The sequence below is a fragment of the Brienomyrus brachyistius genome, chromosome 4 (assembly GCF_023856365.1).
Source record: "Brienomyrus brachyistius isolate T26 chromosome 4, BBRACH_0.4, whole genome shotgun sequence".
NCBI lineage: Eukaryota > Metazoa > Chordata > Actinopteri > Osteoglossiformes > Mormyridae > Brienomyrus > Brienomyrus brachyistius.
Window position 1 is genome coordinate 40,247,914 of NC_064536.1, and position 8,681 is coordinate 40,256,594.

The following is an 8,681-nucleotide window of genomic DNA, read 5'->3' on the forward strand; positions in this document are numbered from 1 at the left end:
CCTCGCTCGTCGGACGTGGCTCAGCTCGCTGCCTCCTAGCTCGCGAGACACGGCTCAGCTCGGGGCATCCCAGCTTGCGGGACGCGGCTCAGCTCGTGGCCTCTCAGCTCACGGCTTCCTAGCTCATGACACGCAGCTCAGCCTGCGGCCTCCTAGCTCATGCCACGCGGCTCAGCTCGCGGCCTCATTTGCTCACGCCACTCGGCTCAGCTCTTGCTCTACCAGCCCATGCCACGCAGCTCCGTTCGCGGCCTCCCACCTCACGCCATCCTCGAGTGCCCTGATGACGGAAAACGTTGTTCTCCAGAATTTTTATTATTTTGGTTGTGATGGGGTTCAAAGCACAGTGCTGGCTAGATATCACTCTTGCAAAAAGGAGCCCGAGGAGTCTTATTTCCAGAGAAGCTTCCTTAGTCTCTGAGTCTGACTGGGTCTGGCTCCAGATGACAGGAGAGTATGACAACCTGTTGGACGCTTTAGACTACGAGTTCAGCAATGTGGGTCGAGGCGGTACAGTTTGCGGCCTCTCAGCTCGCGGGACACAGCTTGGACCAAGGCTTCCTCGCTCGTCGGACGTGGCTCAGCTCGCTGCCTCCTAGCTCGCGAGACACGGCTCAGCTCGTGGCCTCTCAGCTCACGGCATCCTAGCTCATGCCACGCGGCTCAGCTCGCGGCCTCATTTGCTCATGCCACTCGGCTCAGCTCTTGCACTTCCAGCCCATGCCACGCAGCTCCGTTCGCGGCCTCCCACCTCCCGCCATCCTCGAGTGCCCTGATGACGGAAAACGTTGTTCTCCAGAATTTTTATTATTTTGGTTGTGATGGGGTTCAAAGCACAGTGCTGGCTAGATATCACTCTTGCAAAAAGGAGCCCGAGGAGTCTTATTTCCAGAGAAGCTTCCTTAGTCTCTGAGTCTGAGACTGGGTCTGGCTCCAGATGACAGGAGAGTATGACAACCTGTTGGACGCTTTAGACTACGAGTTCAGCAATGTTGGTCGAGGCGGTACAGTTTGCGGCCTCTCAGCTCGCGGAACACAGCTTGGACCAAGGCTTCCTCGCTCGTCGGACGTGGCTCAGCTCGCTGCCTCCTAGCTCGCGAGACACGGCTCAGCTCGGGGCATCCCAGCTTGCGGGACGCGGCTCAGCTCGTGGCCTCTCAGCTCACGGCTTCCTAGCTCATGACACGCAGCTCAGCCTGCGGCCTCCTAGCTCATGCCACGCGGCTCAGCTCGCGGCCTCATTTGCTCACGCCACTCGGCTCAGCTCTTGCTCTACCAGCCCATGCCACGCAGCTCCGTTCGCGGCCTCCCACCTCACGCCATCCTCGAGTGCCCTGATGACGGAAAACGTTGTTCTCCAGAATTTTTATTATTTTGGTTGTGATGGGGTTCAAAGCACAGTGCTGGCTAGATATCACTCTTGCAAAAAGGAGCCCGAGGAGTCTTATTTCCAGAGAAGCTTCCTTAGTCTCTGAGTCTGACTGGGTCTGGCTCCAGATGACAGGAGAGTATGACAACCTGTTGGACGCTTTAGACTACGAGTTCAGCAATGTGGGTCGAGGCGGTACAGTTTGCGGCCTCTCAGCTCGCGGGACACAGCTTGGACCAAGGCTTCCTCGCTCGTCGGACGTGGCTCAGCTCGCTGCCTCCTAGCTCGCGAGACACGGCTCAGCTCGTGGCCTCTCAGCTCACGGCATCCTAGCTCATGCCACGCGGCTCAGCTCGCGGCCTCATTTGCTCATGCCACTCGGCTCAGCTCTTGCACTTCCAGCCCATGCCACGCAGCTCCGTTCGCGGCCTCCCACCTCCCGCCATCCTCGAGTGCCCTGATGACGGAAAACGTTGTTCTCCAGAATTTTTATTATTTTGGTTGTGATGGGGTTCAAAGCACAGTGCTGGCTAGATATCACTCTTGCAAAAAGGAGCCCGAGGAGTCTTATTTCCAGAGAAGCTTCCTTAGTCTCTGAGTCTGAGACTGGGTCTGGCTCCAGATGACAGGAGAGTATGACAACCTGTTGGACGCTTTAGACTACGAGTTCAGCAATGTTGGTCGAGGCGGTACAGTTTGCGGCCTCTCAGCTCGCGGAACACAGCTTGGACCAAGGCTTCCTCGCTCGTCGGACGTGGCTCAGCTCGCTGCCTCCTAGCTCGCGAGACACGGCTCAGCTCGGGGCATCCCAGCTTGCGGGACGCGGCTCAGCTCGTGGCCTCTCAGCTAACGGCTTCCTAGCTCATGACACGCAGCTCAGCCTGCGGCCTCCTAGCTCATGCCACGCGGCTCAGCTCGCGGCCTCATTTGCTCACGCCACTCGGCTCAGCTCTTGCTCTACCAGCCCATGCCACGCAGCTCCGTTCGCAGCCTCCCACCTCCCGCCATCCTCGAGTCCCCTGATGACGGAAAACATTGCTCTCCAGAATTTTTATTATGTTGGTCGTGATGGGGTTCAAGGCACAGTGCTGGCTAGATAGCACTCTTGCAAAAAGGAGCCCGAGGAGTCTTATTTCGAGTGAAGCTTCCTTAGTCTCTGAGTCTGACTGGGTCTGGCTCCAGATGACAGGACAGTATGACAACCTCTTGGACGCTTTAGACTGTGAGTTCAGCAATGTGGGTCGAGGCGGTACAGTTTGTGGCCTCTCAGCTCGCGGAACACAGCTTGGACCAAGGCTTCCTCGCTCGTCGGACGTGGCTCAGCTCGCTGCCTCCTAGCTCGCGAGACACGGCTCAGCTCGTGGCCTCTCAGCTCACGGCATCCTAGCTCATGCCACGCGGCTCAGCTCGCGGCCTCATTTGCTCACGCCACTCGGCTCAGCTCTTGCTCTACCAGCCCATGCCACGCAGCTCCGTTCGCGGCCTCCCACCTCACGCCATCCTCGAGTGCCCTGATGACGGAAAACGTTGTTCTCCAGAATTTTTATTATTTTGGTTGTGATGGGGTTCAAAGCACAGTGCTGGCTAGATATCACTCTTGCAAAAAGGAGCCCGAGGAGTCTTATTTCCAGAGAAGCTTCCTTAGTCTCTGAGTCTGACTGGGTCTGGCTCCAGATGACAGGACAGTATGACAACCTCTTGGACGCTTTAGACTGCGAGTTCAGCAATGTGGGTCGAGGCGGTACAGTTTGTGGCCTCTCAGCTCGCGGGACACAGCTTGGACCAAGGCTTCCTCGCTCGTCGGACGTGGCTCAGCTCGCTGCCTCCTAGCTCGCGAGACACGGCTCAGCTCGTGGCCTCTCAGCTTACGGCATCCTAGCTCATGCCACGCGGCTCAGCTCGCGGCCTCATTTGCTCACGCCACTCGGCTCAGCTCTTGCACTTCCAGCCCATGCCACGTAGCTCCGTTCGCGGCCTCCCACCTCCCGCCATCCTCGAGTGCCCTGATGACGGAAAACGTTGTTCTCCAGAATTTTTATTATTTTGGTTGTGATGGGGTTCAAAGCACAGTGCTGGCTAGATATCATTCTTGCAAAAAGGAGCCCGAGGAGTCTTATTTCCAGAGAAGCTTCCTTAGTCTCTGAGTCTGACTGGGTCTGGCTCCAGATGACAGGAGAGTATGACAACCTGTTGGACGCTTTAGACTACGAGTTCAGCAATGTTGGTCGAGGCGGTACAGTTTGCGGCCTCTCAGCTCGCGGAACACAGCTTGGACCAAGGCTTCCTCGCTCGTCGGACGTGGCTCAGCTCGCTGCCTCCTAGCTCGCGAGACACGGCTCAGCTCGGGGCATCCCAGCTTGCGGGACGCGGCTCAGCTCGTGGCCTCTCAGCTAACGGCTTCCTAGCTCATGACACGCAGCTCAGCCTGCGGCCTCCTAGCTCATGCCACGCGGCTCAGCTCGCGGCCTCATTTGCTCACGCCACTCGGCTCAGCTCTTGCTCTACCAGCCCATGCCACGCAGCTCCGTTCGCAGCCTCCCACCTCCCGCCATCCTCGAGTCCCCTGATGACGGAAAACATTGCTCTCCAGAATTTTTATTATGTTGGTCGTGATGGGGTTCAAGGCACAGTGCTGGCTAGATAGCACTCTTGCAAAAAGGAGCCCGAGGAGTCTTATTTCGAGTGAAGCTTCCTTAGTCTCTGAGTCTGACTGGGTCTGGCTCCAGATGACAGGACAGTATGACAACCTCTTGGACGCTTTAGACTGTGAGTTCAGCAATGTGGGTCGAGGCGGTACAGTTTGTGGCCTCTCAGCTCGCGGAACACAGCTTGGACCAAGGCTTCCTCGCTCGTCGGACGTGGCTCAGCTCGCTGCCTCCTAGCTCGCGAGACACGGCTCAGCTCGTGGCCTCTCAGCTCACGGCATCCTAGCTCATGCCACGCGGCTCAGCTCGCGGCCTCATTTGCTCACGCCACTCGGCTCAGCTCTTGCACTTCCAGCCCATGCCACGTAGCTCCGTTCGCGGCCTCCTAGCTCATGCCACGCGGCTCAGCTCGCGGCCTCATTTGCTCACGCCACTCGGCTCAGCTCTTGCTCTACCAGCCCATGCCACGCAGCTCCGTTCGCAGCCTCCCACCTCCCGCCATCCTCGAGTCCCCTGATGACGGAAAACATTGCTCTCCAGAATTTTTATTATGTTGGTCGTGATGGGGTTCAAGGCACAGTGCTGGCTAGATAGCACTCTTGCAAAAAGGAGCCCGAGGAGTCTTATTTCGAGTGAAGCTTCCTTAGTCTCTGAGTCTGACTGGGTCTGGCTCCAGATGACAGGACAGTATGACAACCTCTTGGACGCTTTAGACTGTGAGTTCAGCAATGTGGGTCGAGGCGGTACAGTTTGTGGCCTCTCAGCTCGCGGAACACAGCTTGGACCAAGGCTTCCTCGCTCGTCGGACGTGGCTCAGCTCGCTGCCTCCTAGCTCGCGAGACACGGCTCAGCTCGTGGCCTCTCAGCTCACGGCATCCTAGCTCATGCCACGCGGCTCAGCTCGCGGCCTCATTTGCTCACGCCACTCGGCTCAGCTCTTGCTCTACCAGCCCATGCCACGCAGCTCCGTTCGCGGCCTCCCACCTCACGCCATCCTCGAGTGCCCTGATGACGGAAAACGTTGTTCTCCAGAATTTTTATTATTTTGGTTGTGATGGGGTTCAAAGCACAGTGCTGGCTAGATATCACTCTTGCAAAAAGGAGCCCGAGGAGTCTTATTTCCAGAGAAGCTTCCTTAGTCTCTGAGTCTGACTGGGTCTGGCTCCAGATGACAGGAGAGTATGACAACCTCTTGGACGCTTTAGACTGCGAGTTCAGCAATGTGGGTCGAGGCGGTACAGTTTGTGGCCTCTCAGCTCGCGGGACACAGCTTGGACCAAGGCTTCCTCGCTCGTCGGACGTGGCTCAGCTCGCTGCCTCCTAGCTCGCGAGACACGGCTCAGCTCGTGGCCTCTCAGCTTACGGCATCCTAGCTCATGCCACGCGGCTCAGCTCGCGGCCTCATTTGCTCACGCCACTCGGCTCAGCTCTTGCACTTCCAGCCCATGCCACGTAGCTCCGTTCGCGGCCTCCCACCTCCCGCCATCCTCGAGTGCCCTGATGACGGAAAACGTTGTTCTCCAGAATTTTTATTATTTTGGTTGTGATGGGGTTCAAAGCACAGTGCTGGCTAGATATCACTCTTGCAAAAAGGAGCCCGAGGAGTCTTATTTCCAGAGAAGCTTCCTTAGTCTCTGAGTCTGACTGGGTCTGGCTCCAGATGACAGGAGAGTATGACAACCTGTTGGACGCTTTAGACTACGAGTTCAGCAATGTTGGTCGAGGCGGTACAGTTTGCGGCCTCTCAGCTCGCGGAACACAGCTTGGACTAAGGCTTCCTCGCTCGTCGGACGTGGCTCAGCTCGCTGCCTCCTAGCGCGCGAGACACGGCTCAGCTCGGGGCATCCCAGCTTGCGGGACGCGGCTCAGCTCGTGGCCTCTCAGCTAACGGCTTCCTAGCTCATGACACGCAGCTCAGCCTGCGGCCTCCTAGCTCATGCCACGCGGCTCAGCTCGCGGCCTCATTTGCTCACGCCACTCGGCTCAGCTCTTGCTCTACCAGCCCATGCCACGCAGCTCCGTTCGCAGCCTCCCACCTCCCGCCATCCTCGAGTCCCCTGATGACGGAAAACATTGCTCTCCAGAATTTTTATTATGTTGGTCGTGATGGGGTTCAAGGCACAGTGCTGGCTAGATAGCACTCTTGCAAAAAGGAGCCCGAGGAGTCTTATTTCCAGAGAAGCTTCCTTAGTCTCTGAGTCTGACTGGGTCTGGCTCCAGATGACAGGACAGTATGACAACCTCTTGGACGCTTTAGACTGCGAGTTCAGCAATGTGGGTCGAGGCGGTACAGTTTGTGGCCTCTCAGCTCGCGGGACACAGCTTGGACCAAGGCTTCCTCGCTCGTCGGACGTGGCTCAGCTCGCTGCCTCCTAGCTCGCGAGACACGGCTCAGCTCGTGGCCTCTCAGCTTACGGCATCCTAGCTCATGCCACGCGGCTCAGCTCGCGGCCTCATTTGCTCACGCCACTCGGCTCAGCTCTTGCACTTCCAGCCCATGCCACGTAGCTCCGTTCGCGGCCTCCCACCTCCCGCCATCCTCGAGTGCCCTGATGACGGAAAACGTTGTTCTCCAGAATTTTTATTATGTTGGTCGTGATGGGGTTCAAGGCACAGTGCTGGCTAGATAGCACTCTTGCAAAAAGGAGCCCGAGGAGTCTTATTTCGAGAGAAGCTTCCTTAGTCTCTGAGTCTGACTGGGTCTGGCTCCAGATGACAGGACAGTATGACAACCTCTTGGACGCTTTAGACTGCGAGTTCAGCAATGTGGGTCGAGGCGGTACAGTTTGTGGCCTCTCAGCTCGCGGGACACAGCTTGGACCAAGGCTTCCTCGCTAGTCGGACGTGGCTCAGCTCGCTGCCTCCTAGCTCGCGAGACACGGCTCAGCTCGTGGCCTCTCAGCTCACGGCATCCTAGCTTATACCACGCGGCTCAGCTCGCGGCCTCATTTGCTCATGCCACTCGGCTCAGCTCTTGCACTTCCAGCCCATGCCACGCAGCTCCGTTCGCGGCCTCCCACCTCCCGCCATCCTCGAGTGCCCTGATGACGGAAAACGTTGTTCTCCAGAATTTTTATTATTTTGGTCGTGATGGGGTTCAAAGCACAGTGCTGGCTAGATATCACTCTTGCAAAAAGGAGCCCGAGGAGTCTTATTTCCAGAGAAGCTTCCTTAGTCTCTGAGTCTGACTGGGTCTGGCTCCAGATGACAGGAGAGTATGACAACCTGTTGGACGCTTCAGACTACGAGTTCAGCAATGTTGGTCGAGGCGGTACAGTTTGCGGCCTCTCAGCTCGCGGAACACAGCTTGGACCAAGGCTTCCTCGCTCGTCGGACGTGGCTCAGCTCGCTGCCTCCTAGCTCGCGAGACACGGCTCAGCTCGGGGCATCCCAGCTTGCGGGACGCGGCTCAGCTCGTGGCCTCTCAGCTAACGGCTTCCTAGCTCATGACACGCAGCTCAGCCTGCGGCCTCCTAGCTCATGCCACGCGGCTCAGCTCGCGGCCTCATTTGCTCACGCCACTCGGCTCAGCTCTTGCTCTACCAGCCCATGCCACGCAGCTCCGTTCGCAGCCTCCCACCTCCCGCCATCCTCGAGTCCCCTGATGACGGAAAACATTGCTCTCCAGAATTTTTATTATGTTGGTCGTGATGGGGTTCAAGGCACAGTGCTGGCTAGATAGCACTCTTGCAAAAAGGAGCCCGAGGAGTCTTATTTCCAGAGAAGCTTCCTTAGTCTCTGAGTCTGACTGGGTCTGGCTCCAGATGACAGGACAGTATGACAACCTCTTGGACGCTTTAGACTGTGAGTTCAGCAATGTGGGTCGAGGCGGTACAGTTTGTGGCCTCTCAGCTCGCGGAACACAGCTTGGACCAAGGCTTCCTCGCTCGTCGGACGTGGCTCAGCTCGCTGCCTCCTAGCTCGCGAGACACGGCTCAGCTCGTGGCCTCTCAGCTCACGGCATCCTAGCTTATGCCACGCGGCTCAGCTCGCGGCCTCATTTGCTCACGCCACTCGGCTCAGCTCTTGCTCTACCAGCCCATGCCACGCAGCTCCGTTCGCGGCCTCCCACCTCACGCCATCCTCGAGTGCCCTGATGACGGAAAACGTTGTTCTCCAGAATTTTTATTATTTTGGTTGTGATGGGGTTCAAAGCACAGTGCTGGCTAGATATCACTCTTGCAAAAAGGAGCCCGAGGAGTCTTATTTCCAGAGAAGCTTCCTTAGTCTCTGAGTCTGACTGGGTCTGGCTCCAGATGACAGGACAGTATGACAACCTCTTGGACGCTTTAGACTGCGAGTTCAGCAATGTGGGTCGAGGCGGTACAGTTTGTGGCCTCTCAGCTCGCGGGACACAGCTTGGACCAAGGCTTCCTCGCTCGTCGGACGTGGCTCAGCTCGCTGCCTCCTAGCTCGCGAGACACGGCTCAGCTCGTGGCCTCTCAGCTTACGGCATCCTAGCTCATGCCACGCGGCTCAGCTCGCGGCCTCATTTGCTCACGCCACTCGGCTCAGCTCTTGCACTTCCAGCCCATGCCACGTAGCTCCGTTCGCGGCCTCCCACCTCCCGCCATCCTCGAGTGCCCTGATGACGGAAAACGTTGTTCTCCAGAATTTTTATTATGTTGGTCGTGATGGGGTTCAAGGCACAGTGCTGGCTAGATAGC